The sequence below is a fragment of the Colossoma macropomum genome, unplaced genomic scaffold, assembly GCF_904425465.1.
Source record: "Colossoma macropomum unplaced genomic scaffold, Colossoma_macropomum, whole genome shotgun sequence".
Lineage (NCBI taxonomy): Eukaryota > Metazoa > Chordata > Actinopteri > Characiformes > Serrasalmidae > Colossoma > Colossoma macropomum.
Genome location: NW_023494804.1, coordinates 311,764 through 317,797, shown reverse-complemented (window position 1 = coordinate 317,797; position 6,034 = coordinate 311,764).

Sequence of the window (6,034 nt, the reverse complement as noted above, 5' to 3'; positions counted from 1 at the left end):
AACCTGTTTCCATGAGCACAAACAGCAATTGACTTATCCAGGCTCCGCCCACAAATGTGTTCTTTCATAGCTTCTGCTGTGAAGTCGGACCAGCTTTAAAGAATGCTGGTAAAAATTCCATTCAACCTAATGAGGAACTATAGAACATGACTCAGTGACTCAGTTTATATCACGATACCCACATTTAGAGTCGGTTATTCATTCAGCCTAACGAGAAACTGTAGAACAGACTCAGTTTATATCACAATACCTACATTTAGAGTCGGTTATTCATTCAGCCTAATGAGAAACTGTAGAACAGACTCAGTTTATATCACAATACCTACATTTAGAGTCAGTTATTCATTCAGCCTAATGAGAAACTGTAGAACAGACTCAGTTTATATCACAATACCTACATTTAGAGTCGGTTATTCATTCAGCCTAATGAGAAACTGTAGAACAGACTCAGTTTATATCACAATACCTACTTTCTGAGTAAGCCTTTCATTTCAAATTCATTGTTTTGTAGGTATGTGAAAGATTAACTGTGGCTAACATTAGCATGGTGGCAAAATCATCATTGTTGTTTTCAACCTGCCTAGTTTTGATTGGCAATAATATGTTCCAGCTCAGTAGTTCACCATTATGTTGAAGATGTGCTATAATTTCTTATTAGTTTGAAAGCTTGTCCAACTTCGCAACACTAACATGCATTTGTGGGATTGTGGATGGATTTTATGAGCTAATTGGGCTAAACTAATGCAAATCTTTAGTTAAGTGAAGCCCAATTCCAAAGCTAAAGTGATTTACATGCTTATTTACTTTACGCTGTACAGTAATGAAACAGCTTTGATGGAAACATGTGGACTGAAAGTAAACAGATAAAAGTTGAAAGGTGAGTAATTCAGAAGTGCTGGTCAGTTGGCCTTTTCCAAACCCATGTATTCAATGAGTTGCAAAGTGCTGACCTTTCCCTGATGAGATGACCACCAACACAGCATGATGGAATCTGGAAAGAGCATCTGGCCTGTGTGTGTGTGTGTGTGTGTGTGTGTGTGTGTGTGTTTGTGTGTGTTTTACAAAAGCTCCATTTTACAAGCAAAAAGCAAAAGGAGTTATTTTTGATTTCTGAAGTTATGTTTAGGGTTAGGCTCAGATAATTATGACGATGAGGCATTATTAAACATAAATACAATATGGGACATGCTGTTATTATTACATATACACACTTAAAAAGATATTGGTATGGTATGGGTTCTTTGGTAAGGGCAATGATTCTATTTTATACATAAATGGTTGATGGAGAAAGTGTTCTACAGAGAACCTTTGGGAAAATAGTTCGGTAACACTTTCTATGAATGTCACATTTGTAAGCATATATGAACAAAAATTATAACATGTTATAATGCATTCATATGGCCTTCTAAACATGATTATAAACATTTATAAAAATGAATTACACTTTATAGCCATGTTTATTATACATTATGAATTGTTAATATAATGCATTATAAGTAGTGTCGATAACATGTTATAATGTCAGTGCCAAAGAAGTCAGTCCCAGCTTGGAGAGCATAAAGACAAATACCAAGCTAACGGTGGTGTACATTACCTTTCCCACATTGGGTAAAACACTGATGGCAGCTCTAGTTTAAACTCTGACATTTGAAGCCTGTAATGAGCTTTATTATGTATGTTTTAGTGTTTCAGTAAATCCTTCAGTAAATACTTCAACTTGAAGCCTCACTCTTAACACTGGAGGAGGCTTTAGTACAGTACGCTTCACTTTACTTAGAGCGGACAAATACGATTTATGAGCTCTTATCATTTGTTATGATCAGTACTTATAATATATTATGTTAAGAATTCATAATGCATAATAAACATGGCTATAACGTACAATGCATTTTAATAAATATTTATAGCCATGTTTATAATGCCTTATGAATGCATTATAACATGTTATGAATGTGTTTATAGATGCTTACAAAGGTGACATTCATAGAAAGTGTTACCAATGGTTCTATGTAGCATGCAAAGGGGTTCTTCTATTGTTACAATGTCAAACTTGCTAGACAGAACCATTTTATTTTTTTAAAAAGGTTCTATATAGAACCATATTCAACCATTTAAGGTTGAAATGGTTCTACATAAAATTCATGATTCTAAATAGAACCATTGCCTGTACCAAGCATGTTTCTTTACTATTCCGAGCACAAAAAAGGTCTTGCTTTACTATTTTTTTTCTCTTAAACCTTACCCTGACCTCTCTCCACACCTCGTCCACTGTTCAGATAAATTGCGAACAAAATTCATTTAGTCATTGTTGATAAAATCCATCTACTGTTTTTTTTGCAAAATCAAGCTGTTAGTGAAACACTCATACATTTAATGAAACACTCCAGCATTTTCAACCTAATCCATATTAGGTTCATCTGTATCATATGATCAGTTACCACTGACCATAATTTCTATAGAGGTCGTTGTACAAAAAACCCATTGACTCAATCCATACATATAATGGAAGCCAATAGGCAGGTGCAACTTGCTTCAGTTATACTAAGCGTTAAAATCCATCCTTTTTTCTGGTTTGATGATGTTTGTACAAAAGGAGACCCCTCTTTATGGCTTGGGGTGATCAGTAAAGCCCCTGATTGGCAGAATAATTGCTTTGGCAGAGGGTAAATGGAGGGCTTAGCAGAAAAGCAGCTGCTAGGAAGACCAGTCTGCTTGAGCCGATTCTGTAATGCCCCATCTTCTGCTTTTAGCCGCTCCCCATTCTTTCTAATGCTGCTGCCCAAGCCTCTGCCCTCTCACCCCACAGCTCTCAGGACTTAAAAAAGGCCACTCTGCCTGAGCAGCTTCCTCCAGTTTAAGGCCTCTTCCTTTCCTGTCGATGCTACTTAAAGGAATACACATTTGTAATACAAGCCAATGGGCAAGTGCAGGTGTCTGTGTCTAACAGGTTCTCTGTTCTGTTGCTAAGTATAGGCATTCATATCAAAATTACTTTTGGCAATCGACTATATGTTACTTTGGAAGATAGAGGTTTGGTTGGAGTTGTCCTGCCTGAAATGGAGGAAGGTCTTTCAGGACACAGATGATTCACGTTTGTGGATCATTATCACATGAATGATACACATTAGTCTATTTAATACATTCCTGCTCATTCCATTGGAGTCTGCAGTATCACCTTATGAAGCATTATGATGCTTTAATGTGCCTAGTATATGTGTTGGTATGTAAGGTGGCCAGTTAGCTCTTTACAGGCTTTTAGAGATGGAAGCTGCAGGGTCTGAGAAAACGCTCCTTCCTCTCATCACCACGGCAACCGCTGCAGTGGTTTGAGGCGTCAGCCATTTTGTGGGCTCGCTCTCTTTGCACGTTTGTGGAGCTTAATAAAATGGTGGCTTATTATGAGGTAGAAAATATCTTATTGGCCTGTGTTACATTATCTGACCTTATATCATTTTTCCACCATATATTCATATATATTATATGGGTTATGCCCTAGGAATATGTATATATTTACTCTTGTATTTGGCATAGAAGATACAATTAGAAGATTCGAAATGATCATTATTCACTAGTCATTCTGCATTACTGTCTCAAAGGAAACATCTGCATTACCGTTTAGATTAAATATGTGCTGCTGTGTTGTGAGAAAGCAATGCTCTGTCATCGAGCTTCATTTCCTCAGCAGGCTCCACTGTGTCACTACACATGAGTCAGTGTGTATATCAGCAGGACTGGGGCTGCTGCTCCTGGGAATGATTCTCTGGCACTGAGTGAGAACAGAAAATATCCTGGTTTTCAGCCATTCGTTAGACAAAAGACTGTAAGCATCTCAGAAGCAGACAATGGTGGATCAAAGAAGGATTGGCTGATTGTCAGTAAAACTGTGTTTGATGTAAATCTCATGTTTATCATTTATGACCTATAGCAGCGGTTCTCACACTGGTCCTCAGAACCCACCCCCACCCCCATCCACTGACAGTTCACAGTTTTGCTCTATATTAACTCCCAATGTGTAAGGAAAGAGCAAAAGTATGGACCATCTGGGAGGCCCTCAGGACTGGTTTGAGAACCATTGACCTATAGAACACTTTCAAGGACATAACTCACTATGAGTCAGGTTTATTTTATAGATACTGTTCAGATGAATGACAAAGTAGGCTATGAATCAAACTCTGCTGCATTACACCTACATAAGGCTTTCATGACAACTAACATGAATCTACATGAACTTTTATTATGGTGTTACTCCAACAAGGGTAAGGCCCAATCCTGTTTCACCTCTCGCCCTCACCATTTAGCCCTTATCCCTCCATTCTGCGCATTCGCACCGGGGGTAGGGTGTCCTGATTTTTGTTGAGATAGAGGGGAAGGGAGAAATATTAGGGCTACATGGCCCTCCAAATGGAGGTTTTCCAGAGGCACTCCAAACAGAGTGTTATGAGAAAAAAAAATGGCAAGATGGCTGCACAAACGACCAAAGAAGGCAACAAATATGAAAATTTTCTTAATTAAAAATTATAATAACCATTGTTTTATCTTAGTTTAATATCATTTCAATGTATTATGGTACTTTTCTTCATAACAAACTTACAACATCACTAGTAGCATGCTGTTGTCTTGGTAGCTAGCTAGCTAAATTAGCCAAGTTACATTCACAACTAAACTAACTAAAGCCCAGCAGTGAGGAGCTGAACTTTACCCTCCTCTGCTGTCACTGCAGACTGGCAGGGTCGCCTACAGAGCAGCGCTAGTAGCTGTTAATGAAGTAATACTCTTTTTATTTGAGGGTCCCATTTCATAGGGAAGATTTCAACCACTTCACTTCGTAACTTAGTTTCAAGGGGCAAAGTAACACTCAAAAACAAAGGTAGGGGTAAAAAAATAAGAAATGGGATTGGCTCTAAGTTGCCATTTGACCTCAGCAAATGTTATGACAGCTTGGAATATGCCTTTATTAGAGTCAATATAGATTTAGGTCAGGTGTCATCAAAAGCTTGTTTAGTTGTAGCCTTATGAAAGCAGCTCTTCAGTAAAGTGTCGTCATCATGATACAGATGTAGGCAAGTGCTAGGGGTGTGGCCCAAGCATTCTGATTGGTGTAGAATCAAACCCTAGTCTGCAGCAGTGTTACCCACTACACTACATCACATATTATATCTGTAAAGCCTTTGGTATCTGAAGATATAGTAGACTTCGTAAGTGAATGTCCTACTTCATAAATCTCAATAGAGCTTTTTATTCTGAAGCTGATGTTTTCCCTTCTTGGTGTTTCGGAGCTGCTTTAATATGACTGACAAAGTGGGTCATCTCCCTGAAAGCTCTGAAAGCTATGGAAAGTATTACTCTGCCATTGCGTTCTTCTACAGAGCAAAGCAGGCATGTAGAAGTTTCTTAATTTAGCAAATAATATGCTTAGTAAGTAGTGTAACAAGTGACAGACAGACAGACAATAAATAAATAAATAAATTCTCTTTTTGGGGATTATACTTGATCACCTACTCTGTGTGCACCAACACAAACTGGGATTATTTCATTATAAGAGTATTGTAATATGACCTGCTATAAGCTAGTGATAACAACACATTGGGCGTTTTCCCACTACACAATCAAAAACAAGAACTAACCCAAAACCATCCAATGGAATTCATAGTTCCAGTTGTGGTTCATTTTCTACCCGCTTGTGTAACAACCATTATAGTAACCATGATCAACAATTTATGGTCATTTTTATGGTCTTTTTGGTCATTTTAAGCCACTTCAAAGCATCCAATTTGGCTACTTAGCTAACTTGCTTGTACAAATATCTCCAATTTGCATGAAATCAAGCAAGGCTTCAGTTTTTCTCTTAAGAGTGTGAAATGAAGCATTAGCTATACTTACTATGCTTACTAGTTACCTTAGCTTAACATTAGTTTATTTTAGGTTACATTCTGGTGCACTTATTGGTGGAATAATAGTGCTTGGTTCATTTATCTTCACCTAGAAGAGAAATTCAATTGCTAAATTGCTAAATCTTTGTTGCAGTTGTTACCAA